General features: G+C 40.5%; 1 pseudogene; it reads left to right on the plus strand.

Annotated features, from left to right (window-relative positions):
- The first annotated feature begins 20,227 nt into the window (after positions 1-20,227).
- Positions 20,228-20,339, plus strand: LOC123582322 (annotated as a pseudogene).
- The last annotated feature ends 2,013 nt before the right edge of the window (positions 20,340-22,352 follow it).

The raw sequence follows: 22,352 nt of genomic DNA on the forward strand, positions 1-22,352 counted from the left end.
AGTGCGTTGTGTGTTTGTTCTTGGCTTCTTGCCCAAGAAGTCTTGGCAATCAAGTTGCTCCTTCACTGATTATTTTGCAACTGGGTATGAATTACTGCCACTGTACTTAGGTTTTATTCTCCACGTAACGGCTGCTTTGGCTAGCTTCCTTGACCATGCAAGTCTGTTCACCACCCCTAGCTTTGTCCAGGACAAGCCAGACCTCAAGAAATTAAAGAATGGCTACTGTTAGCTAGGGCTCTCTTCTTAAAGCAGGATACATTTTCTTGGTTTTGTTATTTGTATATCCTCCTATAGACTGAGGGTATCAGTTTGCTCATCCAGGTTCTAGGCATCTCTAAGAATGCATTTGTGGATTCTGAACACAAAAGACATGAAAGGACCTTATTGCTAATGCGTATGAGTAACAGCAGTTGTGATGTGTTCCAAGCCAAAATTGCTATCTGAAACATTCATTTATTCATTCATTGAAAAATGATTAATTGAAGTCTACATGCAAAGTATTCTGAATCTCTACCTAAACCAGAAACACACTACATTCATTTCCTTTTCTTTTAGTTCTATCTTTGTAGTGCCTGTACTATGGAAGGCTGTGCCCTTATCCACAGGGTACCTGACACAATTTAGGGGCTCAATTTCATATTTGTTGAATTACTATAAAACACAGGTGATTTTTTCCCTTTAGCGTGTGTTTATTCATGAAGTCTTTGCTTATTTTCTTATCTCGTATTTTGCCTTTCCTCTAAGCTCCAGATGTCTCAAATGTGTACTTCTTATGTTATGGAATTTGGATTTTCTATTACACTTCTATGTGCTTTAAGTCAGTAAGTGCCTTATCACCCGCTAAGCACTATTTGGTTGATGATCCATGAGGCATTTGATGTTTGGCAAGTCCTTTTTTCTCTCTAGGCCTCAGTTTCCTCTTCTATAAATTACGGCATTTCACTTAGGTAAGTGGATTGCAGTCTGCATGTCAAGGACCTCAGGGACAAGGTTGAGGAGTGGCTATATTTTGTTTCTAAGACCTTCCCATTTATATTTAAAATGTAATTTGTGAGAAACATAGAAGGGATCCTTATACAGGCAGGTCAGAATTATTGATCTGTTGGCAAACTATGACCAGCCAGCAGCCTGTTTTTTATAGCCTACACGCTAAAAATGTTTTAACAATCATTTTTAAAATGTAAAGATCAAACACCAAATAGAGAAGAAAGAGTATGTGACAGAGACGATACTATGACCTGCAATGCCTGAAATATTTATCTAAAATATTACTCTGGCTCCTTACAGAAAAAGTTTGCTGATGCCTATTGTGGACCAAGGATGATACGGACGTGCCTTAGATGCTGCTGTTCTGTTTTACCGTGCGCATGGCAGACACCTTTAATGGGTTACAGAAACATTCTCCGACTGCTTTAGGATCCCCATCAACTAATTACTCCTGGAAGTTCATGCTAATCTAGTGGGGTTGCCCTTTTACCCCTCAAGTTTCCTAAGAAGACTTTTGAGGCATTCTCTGCGAGTGCCCCCAGCCCTCTCCTTCTAACCTTTAGGCGCATTCTAGCAGACGTCTTCTGCCATTATCTTCCTGTCTCGTGCCCAAGGGCTTTCTCCAAGTCGCTGAAGGTGGCACTGCTCCAGACTCCTAACAGGTCAGAAATACCAAGGAATTACCACCTCTGGGAACAGCTTCAGGAGTTGGTGTATAAATACCCCAGCTGTCTTGCTTTTTGGATAGGATAATTTGAGCCGTCCTTAACAAAATCTGAGTTTCCTCATGAGGTTAAGCTATATTCATTCGCTCATTACGGAAGCTGGCTAAGTAATGCACATTGATTAGTTGCCTTCCTTTTTCTTTGACATTTTCCTCTTTCCTGCTGATGCTGTCTGCATCTCTCCAGTAAACCGCTTGTATCCAATTCCTTATCTCAGAGTGTGCTTCTGGCAAAACCTAAACCAAGACTGATTTCAAATCTGCTCTTCCAGGGAAGTAATGCTTTTACAAAAGCCTCTAACTTAAAGCATCAAGAGTCTCACTTACAAGTCCTGGAAATTGCGGGCTGCAGTTACTGATTTTGAGGACAACCCAATTTTGTGTGGTCTGATGTCTCTATTGTTGACTCTGACATTATGGATGGGTCAAGCAATTAATTTTCTGATTGGATACTGCGAGCTTTCAGCCTATTTCTCCAGATGCCTATTTCTCCAGACTCCTCTATTAGTGAAGAAACTTCCTAGGTGCCCTTATAATGGAAAATTCACAACCAATAAACAATTGAATCTTAAGATTTACATTGGCCAGGCAGGTTGCTATACCAAGCTCTAATAATAACTCCATTTTTCCTCACACACTGGCAGAAAATGCAGGCAGCTGTGTCCAATTATGCTGAGCACAGCAAACTCAAACTTATTAAAGGTAGGAAACAGACTGTTTCAGGATGTGAAAAACTCAACATAATGTAAAGATAATTTCTCAAGTGTATGGTTTAGCTGCTGTTTTTATTTTATTTCTTAAGCCAGAATTAAGTTTTTAGTTCCCAGTATAGAAGAGGGAACATGGTCTTTTTTAATACATGAAAGTCAGAGTCCCCGTATATGAGTCGTGTTTCTGGACCAGTCAACAGCTAAAGTGAATGACCCACACAAATGATTTGTTTGATTTTTGTGGTCCAAATATGCAATTAATAATGCCTTCCTTGTAAGAGGAATTTCGATTAACATTTATTGTGGGCTTTGAGATCTAATACCAACATGTGGAAAAAAGGAAGTTGGAAGAGAACTTTAATTAATTGGCTCATGGGTTTGCATGGCATTTGGGAGCAGTGTTTCATGAAATGGCTTTCATGATACTGAGAAAAAATTCATTTTTTTAAGAAAAAAATTTTTTTTTCCAAATAACTTTTCCTCCTTTCACCACCTCTGGCTTCCCCTGAGAAGTTGATTCCATCAGCGGCTTGTTCCATTGCCATGATTCTGCTGATCTTTGCCAAGCTTTTAAATAGAGTTTTCCATGGTGTAAGAAAGACCTGGTTCAACTTTTCTCCCTCTTCTAATAGAAATAATTGATCCCTCTGCTTGCTGTCTCTAATGAGAGCCAGCCGGGGATCAGTCTCTCTTCTAACTCTTGGACTAATGGAATTGTTTTCTGCATCATGTGATGTTTTACACCTGTTTTGCAGAACCATATACATAAGGTGTTTCATGCTTCTGAAATCTGGTACCTTATTTTTCTATACAACTTTCCTGTTTGCCCATCTAAATTAGATCCTTTGTCACACTTACTCATGACTGTGTGTTTTCCTTTCAATGAGTTTAGCACTGTTTTTAATTAAGTATTCATTTAGTTGGTTATGTGACTGATGTCTTTGTTTCCCCAGTAGCCTCTGTGTCCCAAGAGAGCAGGGACCATATTGGTCCATCACTATATTCTCAATGATAAGACTTTTCCTAATACATAGTATTGTTAAATGATAAGAATTGCATATTATATATACTTACTAACACACATATATATTGAATTATAATTATTGTTCAATACTATGTTCTATGAACATACTTAACCCTAGAAGATATATATATATATATATATATATATATATATATATAAAATTTATACACATGCATATGTAACATATAAAGTATATATAATAAAATATAACATATAATAAAACAATGCAATAAAATGTACAATATATATACGTTACTGTATACCACATAATATACACACATTATACTGTATAATATGCAATATACTATATAATGCATATGTATGTGTATTAACACATATACATCTATGTAGAAATATATGTGTGTGTATATCTATATCTATCTATATGATGAACTGAATCTAAATAGCCTTCACCCATTCAAAATGTCCGATTTTCATAAGTTTCCGTCTGAGGGAATAAGAAAATTGTTGGAGTCAGTTGTCCAAGTTGTGTTTATTTTTAATTTTTTAACAGATTGTTTTAACAATTGTTTTTTATTGTTTCAGACTGAGAATGTACAATGCACTGGCTACATTTATATTAGTTGCCATGGTTTCCAATACTTTAGAAATTGTCCAAGAAAGGAGTGGAATTTTTCTCACTATGCAAAGATGTTTTTCCCCAACTTGTTTGTGCCCACGTAATGTACCAGTTTGAATCGTCTGCTTCTCTCTTTCCCATCTGTGCTGTTTGCAAGGGGCGGGGAGAAAACAAAACCAAAAAAAAAAAAAAAAAAAGCAGGTGGAAAGAGTTAGACACAGCTTCCATTCCAGAGGCAATGAGCTCAAAATTAGACTCTTTCGTGTATCCTGAAGGTCTCTGTCTACATGGTATAGATGCGGCACCTATAGAACATTTCACTTTGCTCAAATCACTCCTACAGGAAAGTGTAATAGTTTTTGCGGAGATGGTAGGGCAAAGGCCATGGGTGTCAAGAGGCAGTCCTCCTGGAGATAGCGTGCTAACAGCTTCATTGCTGCTGCTGTGGCAGTGGTTCTTATTTATTTTTTCTGACCAGTTGAAGGGGTCTGCCTTCACAGGGATGACTGCCTTTGGTTCTGCTCTAATTGCTTCTCTGTATTTTTATCTCAATTCGCCCAAAAAGGAGAATGCATCTTTCTCTCGGGAAAGTGTTACTTTGCATTCTCTGGCTCGTTTTCCTTGAAGTAGCTTTGGTGTCCTGGCATGACTTTCTTAATAATTGCTCTCATTTCCTGAACACTTGCTTTGTTCCTGGAACCAAGGTTAATGACAGTGACAGTATTCACTTGACCTTCAAAATAACCCTGTACAATTGATGTTGTTATTATCCCCATTTTATACACAAAACAGCTAGAATCTAATTCATGGGCGTGGGACTTTAAAATAGATCTTTGTAAGACCAGGCATTTCTTAACTCATTCTCTTATGAAATTTGCTGAGAGCTTACTATGACATAGGTAATTTAAAAAGTGCTGGCAATTCATTACTGAACAAAATAGATAAAGTTATTACTGTCATGGAGCTTCCATTCTACTGGCCTTGAAACAAGGTTACGGTATTTCTCATATGTCTTACTGAAATCAAAGAAATATTTTGCCAGAAAATATTGGGATACTTAATTATGTAAATTAGGGTAACACTCATATCAGCAAAGTTGGCTGGACTATTTCTAGGGAAGGAAGCTCTAATAGAAAAGTTTGGAGTGCCTGCTTAACCTTGTATTCTCTTCTCTGAGTGAGTTCCTTCCAATCACAGAAATATGCCCAAAGAAGCATGTCTTTTCTATGTTACATTACCCTCTCAATCACCACGGCCAAACCCATGGGCTCTTACCACGGCTAGATAAATAACATTTTTTTCTTAATTTCAAATTCCAAATTCTATACTAATGATACTTAAAAGACTGCTGATTATTTGAAGAGAGATTTAAACTGATTTTTGGCTGTCATTCTTGGCTATGTACATGCTGGAATACAGGAAGTTTGCCTTGAGGGTGAGAGAGAGAATTGTGGCGGAGGGGGCAAAGTAGTAGATGTGCACAGAGAAGCAGTAATACAGAAGCATGTGATCCTGGAGACAAGAAAACCCAGAGGGCCCTCCCTTCATATAGCCCTTGAGTTTCTTTGTGCTGTCACGGAGCTTGCCTATGAGATTTGGTACCGGGGGTGGTCCTAGGAAGCAGCCTGCTAGAAAGGAGTTTTGGAGGGGATCCCCTCCCACCAGTTGGTAATGGGGACACCATCGCTGATGGCAGACAGAGTTAGCAACAACCGCTAGCATGAAGTCACAGTGTATACGCTAGGCGGTGAACCAGCACAGGGTACAACAGAGGGGATGTACCAGCCGAGGCGCTTTCTCACGCATTTGAAGGGTAGAGAAAGATACTAATTATAATGATACCGTGCTGTCCATCATGGATATTTTGAAAAGAAGAAAGGACAAGCTCAGGATAATTGATAACCAAATTCAACTAAAGCATGAGGGTCAAAGGGCCTCCTTGGAAGCTTTTAAAGAGAATTTTACCAGCTGCAACTGGAGGGCATACCCAGGTAACAGACCTGGGGGGCTGGCAGAATTTTGGAGATAACTGATTCCCAGCCTCTGTAAGTCTCCTCTGCCAAATCAGAGCCAGTCAAGTGTGTTCCAGGAATGGGGATGACTGTAACTGGGTAGACTTACTTGAGCAACTTGAATTTGCACATGGTCCCGATCCCTTTGCACCTGAAGAAGTGTCTCACTTGCTCTTGTTGGAAGATAGAGCCCAATCCACCCATCTATCCCCATACCTTTTGCAGAAATCGCAAATGAGGCAGGTGCTTTATAAGATAATTTTGGTCTTCAGACTCTGCTTCCTGCTCTTCCTCCCCTGGTTCGCAGACCAGTAATGAAGAAGGGAGGGCAGAAAGAGCTGCTCTGATAAGGTGGAGTAGGAGTTACATGCTAAAGAGGCCACACGATTTGACTGTCTTATATTAACTGCAAGTGCAGAGTTGGAGCCTGTGGCTGCAGAATCAGGGTATTAAATTGAATAAGGAGAGCTTGTTGATAGGAGGCACTCTCCCATGTCAAAGGATTGGCATTCTAGCAGGACGCTGGAAGCTGGGCCTGGTATGTTTCTGGAACAAGCCTTAGAAGCTTGAATAAATTGGTCCCATGTTCAATAACCTAGAGATGGCAGAACTTGCATGGCAGATAAAGGAGGAAGGCATCAGAAGACTCAGATAAGTGGCATGCTAGAATGGGTCTACTGTACAAGAATGGAAAACCCACGAGCTCGCTGTATCTTGCGAGGCTCCTGAGCGCACTCCATTTACTAAGAGGATAACTGACAAAGTTTGGAGAAGAGTATCGGCATGACATGGTCCTTGAGAAGCTCAGTGGGGGCTGTCACCTGAGGCCAGAACTGACAGTAGGACGTGATGGTACAGAACTGAGATGTCTGGTGACAGTGGGGATAATAGGATTTTAGATTACCAGAGGCCAGAGGGAAACTCTTAATCATCAGAAGCAAAGTGGGCTTAAATATCGTATTCATTAATTATGCTGTAAAGTGAGCAGCAAAGTTAGAATGGCGTCCAAGAGGCCTGACCTATGGGAATCGATGAGATGTCTAATGAAGCCCTCCTTGCATAAATCATGAGTTTCCAAATCCTTCTTTCAGGCTTACATCTAGGGGACTTGACATAAGATGACCCCTTACATAGCCCTAGAACTCTCCTGTCTGGGCCTTCGTCAATTTGGAAGCATAGAAGAGAAACTTTCTCATTCTAAAATTTATGTCTGGGCCTTCCAGGAAGTTGCCAGGCAAGGGACAGCAGGATGGCAGCCATTGGTATGTACCTACCTTGTCCTCCTAGAATACAAACAGATCTATTTGCTCAGCTCAGAATAACGGCCCTGGAAATATAGCTTGAGCTGGTTGGTGTGGGAGCAGGGAGTGCTCCCTGTGGTTGCCAGACGGTATACGCTCACACAGACGAGGCGTGTAGACTCTACTGGATGGACTGGGGCAAGACCAGGTGAGTCAGACGGTGAGTGAGGGTCCAAGTTGGTCACCAGGATGAGCCCCAATAAAAGAAGCATGTGCTTTCATAGATGACTTGGTGCTTTTTAAGTGGCTGTGTTTTCATTGGATACTGTAATAGGTTGAGTTATTTTGGGTTATGCAGGAGAGAAACGAACTTAAGTTCATTCAGAAGGAAATCTATTAACTCACAGAACTCCAGGGAGGGTTGAGTAAGCACACCACAAAAAAGGCAAGTGAGTAACCAAATCAAGAACAAGTGGGGCCAGGAACACAAATGCTGTCAAGTCTTAACCCCTGACTCTCCACTCTTTCTACCTCTGTGTTTTTTCTTTTCCTTTTGTTTTAATTTTTTTTAATGTTTATTTATTTTTGAGAGAGAGAAAGAGAGAATATGAGTGGGGGAGGTACAGAGAGAGGAGACACAGAATACAAAGCAGGCTCTGAGCTGTCAGCACAGAGCCAGTTGTGGCTCGAACTCACGAGCCATGAAATCATGACCTGACCTGAAGTCGGACACTTAACCAGCTGAGCCACCCAGGCGCCCCAACCTCTGTGTTTTTTCTTATGAGAGATCCTTAAATATTTGGAGTCTGTTGACTCATCAGTACAATGGAAATGACTGCATCTACCTCACTGGGTCATTAAGAGAATTAGAGGATAACACGTGCAAAGAAATAAAATACCACAGTAGGTGTGTTAGCACCATTAGCATAACAATGCCAATAGCTTTAATCTCCTGGCAGTGTGAGTTCATGGACTATTGGGGTTACGTTTTATGCGCATTCACTTATTCCTATAAAGTAATGCCAGCATAGGACTTGCCATGTTAATTAAAATATGACATATATTTTCTGCACCTTTACATTACAATAGCCCACCATCCACATTTAAACCTATCACTCACCAGTTTAGAAAAGAAGTACTGAGTTTGGATGGACACATGCACACCCAGGTTTGCATTATTATTCTATCCCTGGCATTACCATATTAGAAACTACTTATTTATGTGATCATAAGTAGAGTTATGTCATTGTGATTATGGAGCACTGCAGGTGAATTTTACACTTGATCTTAGCCAAAAGGCCGAGGAGCGATGTAAGTGAATTTTTACATGCTATTAATGCATAAAGGATGGGAACATGCAATAAAGACCACAATTACCTAGTGTTTTCACATCTGAAGATTTATTTAAGGCCAACATATTTAGAATTTGTATTATTTAGACACATGTGTTAGCTCTAAATTTCATCAGCATATATAGATACATGCTTTCTAAGGATTTCTGAAATAACTCTTTTCCTTTATAGTGTCTGTTTTTCTGGGCCTGTTGGACAGATTTTCTTAGAATAGAGGAGAAAGGAAACACATGTTAATTTTGTTTGCTTGGAGAAGGTACTGGGAACCTGTCTCCTGAGGTACACCTGTTCAATTCTAGCTCTGGCTTGGAGCCACACTTTCCCCAGACTGGTTCATTTCTGGGGAAATAGCCATGCTTTTTCAATCCCACCTGGAGTGAGGCCTGAAAGTGACATTTTAGTTTCTGGTGTTGGTTCCAGGAGGTTCATTTCTCCGCCTTCACAAGGAGGGTCTTTAACAAAGCATGGCCTCAGTAGACTGGATTCCCAGGCCAGTGAGTTCTATTTAGCACTGGAGGCAGACCAAGAGTAAGAACATTCCTGTAGGAAAAGAAAGACAAGCCATTCATTATTTGCTTGCTTGTAATTGTGCCTTTCCTTGCTCACAGAGCTGTAGCAATGTTTGTGTTGTTTGTCTTAAAGCAGAGGGATGCTTTTTCCAGACATAGTTTTAAAGCAGATAATACACAATCCTATAGTTATGTGGTTTCCTAGTTTTCTTCTTCCTTTTTTGTTCCACCTCCAAAACAAGTGAAAAGCAGCACTGTCACTTGCACTTACCTTGGAGTTGGGCAGTTCCAAATTGTCTTAGCCTGAGTTTCTAGAAAGCAGAGCCTGGGTGAAGCCTTTTGTGGTACGATTTCACAAAGTGGATGGATACAGTTCCAGAGAGTCTCACTGAAGGGAGAAGAGGTACGAGGCAGGGAAAGAACAAGAACCAATGAGCCAACATAAACCACATTACTAAGTGAGCAACTACTTAGTATCAAGTGGGACTGATCTCTCCATCTTGCAGGGCTGTCTTCACAGAAGTTTATAGACTGCTTCTCAGGAAAGATCATGCAAGGGAAGAAGGAAGACATTTATTCTCTCTTCTTAGATTTCCATTGGCCCAATGTTTCCCCCAATGAAGCACTGATTCCCTCATACTTGCCAGCAGTATCTCTTACCTCAGCCTCCGAGGTAGAGACCTGAGGAGAGAGATAAGCTGTATACAGGGTGCACGTGAAGTATAATGCTCTGCAGCTGTGTCTGTGGGAAGTGAAGTCCAGTTGAGAGCTAGGTGAGACAGAAGATCAACAGTAACCCCTAAGAGGTGTTTTGTATACATGTTAATTTGCAAGTAGACCTTTTTCTTAAATAGATATGGGGTACAGTACTGCACGGTGGTTGAAAGAATGGGCTTTCATTCTGGCAAAGGGGAGTTTAATGGTAGCTTTGCCACTGTCTGTGGGATTTGGGGACACATAGGATTCTCATCTGTGAAATGGGGCCAAGAAAAGGCCCTACTTGGTCAGCTTTTGTGAAGATTAGGTAAAATAAGTCATGTATGGCATTTCACACACTATCTGATCTCTGACAAGAACCGAAAAATTGGTAGGTAGTGTTACTGTTACCCCATTTCTGGCATTCATGTCTGTGATAATAAGACTTTATGTATAGAGCCTTTAAATATTTTTCCCCCAAATCCACAAGTTGGTTTAGGAATAACTGATTATTTCTGTGTATAATTTGAGACACAGAAATGGAAGAGGAAAACTAGTTAGAGGGCAGCCGATAGAGACACACATGCAGAATTTCAGTGATGAGTTGCAGAGGAAGGAATCTGAATTTAATAAGTTCTCTGTTTGTTGTGATACAGCTTATCCACAAGCCAACATTTGGAAACTACTTTTATAGACTATAACTACCTCTAACCACAAGCTTTGACATTCCTATCAGTTCCAATAGGATTTATGAGATTTTGGGTGGTGTTTTTCTTTTATAACTTCCCTAAGGTAAAATCATACACACACACACACACACACACACACACACACACACACACACACGCACATGCATTTTCATGGGTTTTTTGTTTTGCTTTTTCTTGAGGGTTTGGACACAGGGTACAAAGGAAATAATTCGAGTGCTGTAAATTGCTTGAGTTTAATTATTTTGGGGAATGTATAGAAAGAAGAAATGATGAGTTTTCCCCTAAACTTCCCAACTTTCATACATACTCTTAGTAACTAAAAATTTTAAAAGCGTTCTGTGTGGATTCGACTCTCAGTTATGCTTTACAGAGATTGTGTGTTTTGTGAACTCTGAGCACCAGTTGTGACTCCATGGCCAGCATGCGAGGCTAGCTGGCTTGCCTCCCCTCTGAGGAAAGCATGAGTTTACCCAGGAAACAGTCACTCAGTTTTAACATTGGCCTCCGCAAAACCTATTTGAAGGCAAATCCAGTGATCCTGAAAAATTAAAATCCGACTTGAAGAGCTTCCTAAACCAAGTTGAAATGACTTTTGGATTATCCATGGTACTGGATTATTCACACCACTGCTCTTCTATTAACAAACAGTTATTGAGTAGACGGTCTCCAAACTGTGAATGGGCACCGTTGCAAGTCTGTTGGACCCAACTCAGAACATGCTTCCATGTAAGATGTGTAAAGAACTGTGGTTAGACTCAGAGATCAGTGGTTCTCAAAGTGTGGTCCCTGGCCAGCAGCATCAGCATCGCTTGGGAACTTGTTAAAATTCAAGAAGTTCTTTAGCTTTGTTTCTGTTTTTTTTTTTTTTAACCTTTGGTTTTAAGAGAGACACAGAGTGCGAGCAGGGGAGGGGCAGAGAGAGAGGGAGACACAGACTCCCAAGCAGGCTCCAGGCTCTGAGCCGTCAGCACAGAACCTGATACGGGGCTCAAACTCACAGACAATGAGATCATGACCTGAGCTGAAGTCAGACGCTCAACTGACTTAAGCCACCCAGGTGCCCCAGAAGTTCCTTAGCTTTTTGTATAATGAGATATGGATAATAAAAGAAACATTGTAATAGATGAAATGAACTGCCTTGTAAGTCTCCAATGACAGGATCCACTGGGTGTTGCATGGAAACCAATTTGACAAAAAATTATTTTTGAAAAATTATTTGTATACAAAAAAAAAGAGATTCTTGCTTTAGGTGAGGCATTAGATGAGAAAGTTGCTAAAGTTGTTTGCCACACTGACATTATTTGCTATCAGCAAGAAGTGGGTGGTCAGCATGTCCGACCTTGGTGTCGCACTTTAACTCTCATCCACGGTTCATGCAGCCACACGAGTACTCATTACTTTCATATGATTGCAAATCTTTTCCTGAGTTTTGCTGCAATACGCACATGCACTCCAAAAAATGTTTCGGAAACAATTTTACAAATGAGTCTTGTGATCAGAATTTCTGAGGTTTAAAGACTTTAAAAAATAATGAAAACCAGTAAAAGAAATCTGTGTCAGGGATGAGGTAAAAATGTTTTACGTTACGTTTTAAATCTATATTTTCATCCTTATGGACGGAAGATAATTAATAATAACATAGTGTATCAAGTTTTAGCCTAAGTTGTTAGTGTCATGAATAATAAGGAAATAACATTTGTGTAGTGCTTTGCAGACTAAAAAGTGCCTCCCCAGATATGACCATGCTTTCTCCTTCTGGTGACCTTGTGAGCATTTATGATAATTACGCTCATTTTATGAAAGAAGAACCTGGTATTGGGGAGTGCAGTTAGTTACTTATCTAGGATCACTGTTCTAATTAGTGATGCAGGAGGAAGTGGATGGAGTCTAGGCCATTGATTTTATAAAGTCCATATTCTTTCCCCTGCACAAGTGGTTTTTAAATGATTTTACCTCAGGACCCCATTTACCAAGGACCCTGAAGATCTTTTCTTCACAGGACTTGTATCTATAGACATTGACCATATTGTAACTTAAACCTGAGAAAATATTAAAATACTATTTCATTTATCTTGAAATTTTTTAATTTTTCTTAATTTTAATTTTTATTTTTTTTCAATATATGAAGTTTATTGTCAAATTGGTTTCCATACAACACCCAGTGCTCATCCCAAAAGGTGCCCTCCTCAATACCCATCACCCACCCTCTCCTCCCTCCCTCCCCCCATCAACTCTCACTTTGTTCTCAGTTTTTAAAAGTCTCTTATGCTTTGGCTCTCTCCCACTCTAACCTCTTTTTTTTTTTCCCCTTCACCTTCCCCATGGGTTTCTGTTAAGTTTCTCAGGATCCACATAAGAGTGAAACCATATGGTGTCTGTCTTTCTCTGTATGGCTTATGTCACTTAGCATCACACTCTCCAGTTCCATCCACGTTGCTACAAAGGGCCATATTTCATTCTTTCTCATTGCCACGTAGTACTTCATTGTGTATATAAACCACAATTTCTTTATCCATTCATCAGTTGATGGACATTTAGGTTCTTTCCATAATTTGGCTATTGTTGAGAGTGCTGCTTATAAATATTGGGGTACAAGTGCCCATATGCATCAGCACTCCTGTATCCCTTGGGTAAATTCCTAGCAGTGCTATTGCTGGGTCATAGGGTAGGTCTATTTTTAATTTTTTGAGGAACCTCCACACTGTTTTCCAGAGTGGCTGCACCAATTTGCATTCCCACCATGAGTGCAAGAGGGTTCCCGTTTCTCCACATCCTCGCCAGCATCTATAGTCTCCTGATTTGTTCATTTTGGCCACTCTGACTGGCGTGAGGTGATATCTGAGTGTGGTTTTGATTTGTATTTCTCTAATGAGGAGTGACGTTGAGCATCTTTTCATGTGCCTGTTGGCCATCTGGATGTCTTCTTTAGAAGACATTTTCTGCCCATTTCTTCACTGGATTATTTGTTTTTCGGGTGTGGAGTTTGATGAGCTCTTTATAGATTTTGGATACTAGCCCTTTGTCCGATATGTCATTTGCAAACATCTTTTCCCATTCCGTTGGTTGCCTTTTAGTTTTGTTGGTTGTTTCCTTTGCTGTGCAGAAGCTTTTTATCTTCATAAGGTCCCAGTAGTTCATTTTACTTTTAATTCCCTTGCCTTTGGGGATGTGTCGAGTAAGAGATTGCTACGGCTGAGGTCAGAGAGGTCTTTTCCTGCTTTCTCCTCTAGGGTTTTGATGGTTTCCTGTCTCACATTCAGATCCTTTATCCATTTTGAGTTTACTTTTGTGAATGGTGTGAGAAAGTGGTCTAGTTTCAATCTTCTGCATGTTGCTGTCCAGTTCTCCCAGCACCACCTGTTAACGAGACTGTCTTTTTTCCCGTGGATATTCTTTCCTGCTTTGTCAAAGATGAGTTGGCCATACGTTTGTGGGTCTAGTGCTGGGGTTTCTATTCTATTCCATTGGTCTGTGTGTCTGTTTTTGTGCCAATACCATGCTGTCTTGACGATTACAGCTTTGTAGTAGAGGCTAAAGTCTGGGATTGTGATGCCTCTTGCTTTGGTCTTCTTCTTCAAAATTACTTTGGCTACTCGGGGCCTTTTGTGGTTCCATATGAATTTTAGGATTGCTTGTTCTAGTTTCGAGAAGAATGTTGGTGCGATTTTGATTGGGATTGCATTGAATGTGTAGATAGCTTTGGGTAGTATTGCCATTTTAACAATATTTATTCTTCCAATCCATGAGCATGGAATGTTTTTCCATTTCTTTATATCTTCTTCAATTTCCTTCCTAAGCTTTCTATAGTTTTCAGCATACAGATCTTTTACATCTTTGGTTAGATTTATTCCTAGGTATTTTATGCTTCTTGGTGCAATTGTGAATGGGATCAGTTTCTTTATTTGTCTTTCTGTTGCTTCATTATTAGTGTATAAGAATGCAACTGATTTCTGTACATTGATTTTCTATCCTGCAACTTTGCTGAATTCATGTATCAGTTCTAGCAGACTTCTGGTGGAGTCTATCGGATTTTCCATGTATAATATGTCATCTGTAAAAAGCGAAAGCTTAACTTCATCTTTGCCAATTTTGATGCCTTTGATTTCCTTTTGTTGTCTGATTGCTGATGCCAGGACTTCCAACACTATGGTAAACAACAGCTGTGAGAGTGGACATCCCTGTCGTGTTCCTGATCTCAGGGGAAAAGCTCTCAGTTTTTCCCCTTTGAGGATGATGTTAGCTGTGGGCTTTTCATAAATGGCTTTTATGATCTTTAAGTATGTTCCTTCTATCCTGACTTTCTCGAGGGTTTTTATTAAGTAAGGATGCTGAATTTTGTCAAAGGCCTTTTCTGCATCGATTGACAGGATCATATGGTTCTTCTCTTTTTTTTTTTTGTTAATGTGATGTATCACGTTGATTGATTTGCGAATGTTGAACCAGCCCTGCATCCCAGGAATGAATCCCACTTGATCATGGTGAATAATTCCTTTTTTATGCTGTTGAATTCCTTTTGCTAGTATCTTATTGAGAATTTTTGCATCCATATTCATCAGGGATATTGGCTGGTAGTTCTCTTTTTTTACTGGGTCTCTGTCTGGTTTAGGAATCAAAGTAATACTGGCTTCATAGAATGAGTCTGGAAGTTTTCCTTCCCTTTCTATTTTTTGGAATAGCCTGAGAAGGATAGGTATTATCTCTGCTTTAAACGTCTGGTAGAACTCCCCTGGGAAGCCATCTGTTCCTGGACTCTTACTTGTTGGGAGATTTTTGATGACTGATTCAATTTCTTCGCTGGTTATGGGTCTGTTCAAGCTTTCTATTTCCTCCTGATTAAGTTTTGGAAGCGTGTGGGTGCTTAGGAATTTGTCCATTTCTTCCAGGTTGTCCAGTTTGTTGGCATATAATTTTTCATAGTATTCCCTGATAATTGCTTGTATCTCTGAGGGATTGGTTGTAATAATTCAATTTTCATTCATGATTTTATCTATTTGGGTCATCTCCCTTTTCTTTTTGAGAAGCCTGGCTAGAGGTTTATCAATTTTGTTTATTTTGTCAAAAAACCAACTCTTGGTTTCGTTGATCTGCTCTACAGTTTTTTTAGATTCTATATTGTTTATTTCTGCTCTGGTCTTTATTATTTCTCTTCTTCTGCTGGGTTTAGGCTGCCTTTGCTGTTCTGCTTCTATTTCCTTTAGGTGTGCTGTTAGATTTTGTATCTGGGATTTTTCTTGTTTCTTGAGATAGGCCTGGATTGCAATGCATTTTCCTCTCAGGACTGCCTTCGCTGCATCCCAAAGCGTTTGGATTGTTGTATTTTCATGTTCATTTGTTTCCATATATTTTTTAATTTCTTCTCTAATTGCCTGGTTGACCCACTCATTTGTTAGTAGGGTGTTCTTTAACCTCCATGCTTTTGGAGGTTTTCCAGACTTTTTCCTGTGGTTATTTCAAGCTTCATAGCATTGTGGTCTGAAAGTATGCATGGTATGATCTCAATGCTTTTATACTTATGAAGGGCTGTTTTGTGACCCAGTATGTGATCTATCTTGGAGAATGTTCCACGTGCACTCTAGAAGAAAGTATATTCTGTTGTTTTGGGGTGCAGAGTTCTAAATATATCTGTCAAGTCCATCTGATCCAATGTCTCATTCAGGGCCCTTGTTTCTTTATTGACCATGTGTCTAGATGATCTATCCATTTCTGTAAGTGGAGTGTTAAAATCCCCTGCTATTACCACATTCTTATCAATAAGGTTGCTTATGTTTGTGAGTAATTGTTTTATATATTTGGGGGCTCCCGTATTCGGCGCATACACATTTATAATTGTTAGCTCTTCCTGATGGATAGACCCTGTGATTATTATATAATGCCCTTCTTCATCTCTTGTTACAACCTTTAATTTAAAGTCTAGTTTGTCTGATATAAGTATGGCTACTCCAGCTTTCTTTTGACTTCCAGTGGCATGATAAATAGTTCTCCATCCCCTCATTCTCAATCTGAAGGTGTCCTCAGGTCTAAAATGAGTCTCTTGTAGACAGCAAATAGATGGGTCTTGTTTTTTTATCCATTCTGATACCCTATGTCTTTTGGTTGGCGCATTTAATCCATTTACATTCAGTGTTATTATAGAAAGATACGGGTTTAGAGTCATTGTGATGTCTGTATGTTTTATGCTTGTAGTGATGTCTCTGGTACTTTGTCTCACAGGATCCCCCTTAGTATCTCTTGTAGGGCTGGTTTAGTGGTGACGAATTCCTTCAGTTTTTGTTTGTTTGGGAAGACCTTTATCTCTCCTTCTATTCTAAATGACAGACTTGCTGGATAAAGGATTCTCGGCTGCATATTTTTTCTGTTCATCACATTGAAGATCTCCTGCCATTCCTTTCTAGCCTGCCAAGTTTCAAAAGAGAGATCAGTCATGAGTCTTATAGGTCTCCCTTTATATGTTAGAGCACGTTTATCTCTAGCTGCTTTCAGAATTTTCTCTTTATCTTTGTTTTTTGCCAGTTTCACTATGATATGTCGTGTAGAAGATCGATTCAAGTTACGTCTGAAGGGAGTTCTCTGTGCCTCTTGGATTTCAATGCCTTTTTCCTTCCCCAGATCCGGGAAGTTCTCAGCTATTTTTTCTTCAAGTACACCTTCAGCACCTTTCCCTCTTTCTTCCTCCTCTGGAATACCAATTATGCGTACATTATTTCTCTTTAGTGCATCACTTAGTTCTCTAATTTTCCCCTCATACTCCTGGATTTTTTAATCTCTCTTTTTCTCAGCTTCTTCTTTTTCCATAATTTTATCTTCTAGTTCACCTATTCTCCCCTCTGCCTCTTCAATCCGAGCCGTGGTTGTCTCAATTTTATTTTGCAGTTCATTGATAGCATTTTTTAGCTCCTCCTGGCTGTTCCTTAGTCCCTTGATCTCTGTAGCAAGAGATTCTCTGCTGTCCTTTATAGTGTTTTCAAGCCCAGCGATTAATTTTATGACTATTATTCTAAATTCACTTTCTGTTATATTGTTTAAATCCTTTTTGATCAGTTCATTAGCTGTTGTTATTTCCTGGACGTTTTTCTGAGGGGAATTCTTCCGTTTCGTCATTTTGGATAGTCCTTGGAGTGGTGTGGGACTGCAGGGCACTTCCCCTGTGCTGTCTTGAATACCTTGCGTTGGTGGGCGGGGCTGCAATCAGACCTGATGTGTGTCCCCAGCCCATTGCTGGGGCCACAGCCAGACTGGTGTGTGCCTTCTCTTCCCCTCTCCTAGGGGCGGGATTCACTGTGGGGTGGCGTGGCCCGTCTGGGCTACTTGCACCCTGCCAGGCTTGTGGTGCTGGGGATCTGGTGTATTAGCTGGGGTGGATAGGCAGGGTGCACAGGGGCGGGAGGGGCAGGCTCAGCTTGCTTTTCCTTGGGAGATCAGCTTCGGGAGGGGCCCTGCGGCACTGGGAGGGAGTCAGACCCGCTGGAGGGATGAATCCACAGAAGCACAGCGTTGCGTGTTTGCCTGGTGCAAGCAAGTTCCCTGGCAAGAACTGGTTCCCTTTGGGATTTTGGCTGGGGAGGGGCGAGGGAGATGGCCCTGGTGAGCGCCTTTGTTCCCTGCCAAGCTGAGCTCTGTCATCCGGGGCTCAACAACTCTGCCTCCCGTTGTCCTCCAGCCCTCCCGTTCTCCGAGCAGAGCTGTTAGCTTATAACCTTTCAGATGTTAAGTCCCGCTCGCTGTCCCAACACACTCTGTCCAGCCCCTCTGCTTTTGCAAGCCAGACTCGGGGGCTCTGCTTGGCTGGCGGGCCGCCCCTCCGCCCCAGCTCCCTCCCGCCAGTCTGTGGAGCGCGCACCGCCTCGCCGCCCTTCCTACCCTCTTCCGTGGGCCTCTTGTCTGCGCTTGGCTCCGGAGACTCCGTTCTGCTAATCCTCTGGCGGTTTTCTGGGTTATTTAGGCAGGTGTAGGTGGAATCTAAGTGATCAGCAGGATGCGCGGTGAGCCCAGTGTCCTCCTACGCCGCCATCTTCTGAAATTTTTTAAAAATATTTTTTAAATGTTTATTTATTTTTGAGACAGAGAGAGACAGAGTGCGAGTGAGGGAGGGCTGGGGAGAGAGACAGGGAGACAGAATCCGAAACAGGCTCCAGGCTCTGAGCTGTCACCACAGAGCGTGATGCGGGGCTTGAACCCATGAACAGTTCATGAGGTGAAGTCAGCTGTTCTACTCACTGAGCCACCCAGGCGCCCCTATCTTGAAAATTTCTTTTAATGTTTATTCATGTTTTGAGACAAGGGGCCAGAGAGAGAGAGAGAGACCCAGAATCTGAAGCAGGCTCCAGGCTCTGAGCTGTCAGCACAGAACCTGACACGGGGCTTGAGCTCATGAACCATGAGATTGTGACCTGAGCCGAAGGCTGACATTTAACTGACTGAGACATCCAGGCACTCCATTTCATTTAAAGTATTTCATTTAAAGTAACATAAATAGGGGCGCCTGGGTGGCTCAGTCGGTTAGGCATCCGACTTCGGCTCAGGTCATGATCTCAGGGTCCGTGAGTTCGAGCCCCGCGTCAGGCTCTGTGCCGACAGCTCAGAGCCTGGAGCCTGTTTCAGTTTCTGTGTCTCCCTCTCTCTCTGACCCTCCCCTGTTCATGCTGTCTCTCCCTGTCTCAAAAATAAATAAACATTAAAAAATTAAAAAAAAAAATAAAGTAACATAAATAAACCAATCACACTGTAATGCAACTATGTATTTTTTACTTAAAAAATACTTGGCAAAACAACAAAAAAATGACAGTATTTTTGCTAAAACAACAAAAATGTTATGTCTTTGTAAATTTGAAAATATTTTTTAAAGGTTTGGATTAATAGAAGACAAGCAGCCTCTCACATTTTCTTTTGCATTTAATTTATTTCAAGGGGATGGTTTGGTTGATGGGTGTAGAAAAAAAATTGACCATCTAGATATAAATGGTTGGAAATGAAGGCAGTTTTTAATATACTTTATAGATGATTGTGGATGTTTTTCTTTGTTACTACACCAGAACTCAACCGGTGATAGACTGTTGAAAACCAGTTGTGATATGGAATGTGTACTGTTTTCAGTGAACTTTTTGTATTCTCTTACATTAAAATACAGTGGTCTACTTGCATTTTGAATGAGTATTTTACCAATGCATGATTTGATAAAATCATGCTCTGGTTATTTGAAAAATACTGACTTACTGAGTTGTGAAGTTTTTTTCAAATACCATCATAATTTATTGTATACTCTCAAAAAAAAAAAATCACACATGTTAATGGAACTACCGATCTTACCAGAAAGGTCCTGACATACTGAGAAGCTTTCAAGAAATTTTACACGCCATAGCTTTTGCTCTGTTAGTACAAATATCAACCCAGTGTGAACAAGGCAGTGTTGGTATACTCTGAACACAGTTCTGAGCTCATGGGTGCCCTGGAAATGTCTTGGGGACTTTGCTGTTCTTAGAATTGCTGCCTTAAATCCAATCTGCCTTTCTCTCGAGTAGCTAGAGTTTGAACAATTCAATTCTGTGCTCCATTTTTGAGTGAACAATTCAGATGCCAAATGTATTACTGTTGCTTACACATCTCTGATTTTGTGATTCTCATGGCCCATTTTGATGAGCCAGTACATTGTAGTCCCACTAATCTTTCTATTAACTCCCTATAAATCGCTTCTCAGCCTTTTGGCTAAGATCAAGTGTAGTATCTATTAACTCCCTATGTTTTCTCTAGGTCCTGCGACTATTCACATACTTTTTCTTCAACTAGGAACACCACTTGCCTCCAAACTGTGAGGGTAACATATACTCAGATATAAGCTAAATATCATTTTCTTAATAACATGCTCATTGATACCTACATTTGAACTTACTTTTAAACATCTGTTATATGCTATGGAATAGGAATTAAGCATAAATGTGTAAATTTTGGATATTCATTTTTATGAGTTTAATGTCTATATCATTCACTTTTTTTTAAGTGTATTTATTTTTGAGAGAGAGAGAGAGAGAGAGAGAGAGAGAGAGAGAGAGAGAGAGAGAAAGTGTGAGTTAGGGAGGAGCAGAGGAGACAGGGAGAGAAGACAGAATCCCGAGCAGGCTCCATGCTGACCTGGGGCTTAAATCCATGAGCCGTGAGATCATGACCTAAGTTGGAGTTGGGTGTTTAACCGATTGAGCCAACCAGGAGCCCCTGTATCATTCACTCTTAAATCAGCCCCCGACAAGGTGCCTGTTACGCAATATTCACTCAATAAATACTTGTGTATTATATATTCTTCACAGTCTGGAGTACAGGTGACCCAAAATGTTAACTATTTTTCTGTACCTCCGTTTAATCTGTCATGTTTTCCTTTTACCTGTCAGCAAATAAATAAATAAATAAATAAATAAATAAGTTTAATTCTAGGTAATTCCATTGTTTTTCTACTTATAGGTAAGTGATAAAATTCAGGGTTTCTTCCTTTTCTTCTCCCTGGTACAGATTTTATCATCTAGGATTGACTCAAGATTAGAGTACCAGTGGAGATGGGTACCCTACTGCCTGGTCTGGATCCATGTATCCTGGTGCCCATCAGTTAATGCAACAACACTGTTGTGCTTTGTGATAGGCAGACTCCATCCCCCGTTGCATTTGTACCTAAGACAGTACACCCCTACATGAAACTAACTAAGATGGCCTCTAGTATACAGCTAGCTGGTCCTCATTATTTGCAGCTTTCACAATTGTGAATGTTCATACTTCCTGTGATTGGTTTAGAATCTTAAAATCAATAGCTGGCACTATTTTGTGGTCCCATAAAAACATGATTAGAGCAGTGAAAAAATCCTCTGTGCATAATCCCAGTTGGGGCTGAATATAGTGATGCTCAGTGTTCTTCTGTTACTTTTCCTGCTATAAGCAGGGATCCTTTTTGAGTCTATGTAGTGCTGGCTTACCCAACATTTTTGAGCTTTTTTTCTGGTGATGTTGCGTTTAAAATGGACTCGAAGCATAGTACTGTCGAGTGTTCCTAATTACAAGAAGGCTGTGAAATGCCTTATTGAGAAAATGCCATGTGTTAGAAAGGCTGCATTCAGTTCTGAGTTATGCCGTTGTTGGCTGTGGGTTCAAATCAGGTGAGTTAGCTAGCATTACATGTGAAATAAGGTTTCTTTAAACAAACGCACACACAAAACAAGGTTCCATATTGATCCGTTGATAAAAATGGTGTGGCCAAGGGGCTCGTGAGAACCTAAACCTGTATTTCTCCTAGAAGTAATGGTTTAATATTTGCGAGTTCTATATTTGTAACTACTTGATAAAACATTAATTACCATGAATAATGAGAATTTACTGTGCCATTTTCCTAGGACTTCCTGCAGTCCCTGAGTGTGCAGTCATGACCCTGAGTTCTGGTTCTAGCTCCACTATATACTCACTGTATGCAAGACCAAGAGTCTTTCCAAAGAAGCTTCTCTAAGTATAGAAGAGAGTTATTTTTTTCCTTCTAATCTGTGGTGGTTTGAAGTGTGTCCCCCAAAACATTATGCTGAAGTTCTATCTCCCGGTACCTGCGAATGTGACTTTAACTGGAAATAGGGTCTTAGAAGATGTAATAAAATTAAGAAGAGGTTGTACTGGATCTAGGTGAGTCCTAAATCCGGTAACTGGTGTCCTTACATACAGACAGATTTGGAGATCTAGAGACAGAGAAGAGCCCTATAGGAAAGAAGACCAGCTGCAGATGGAGGTAGAGATTGGACTTGGCCAAAGAGCCCAAGGATTGCTGGCCGGTACCAGAAGCTAGGGCA

This window comes from Leopardus geoffroyi, chromosome A1 (genome assembly GCF_018350155.1).
Source record: "Leopardus geoffroyi isolate Oge1 chromosome A1, O.geoffroyi_Oge1_pat1.0, whole genome shotgun sequence".
Classification (NCBI taxonomy): domain Eukaryota; kingdom Metazoa; phylum Chordata; class Mammalia; order Carnivora; family Felidae; genus Leopardus; species Leopardus geoffroyi.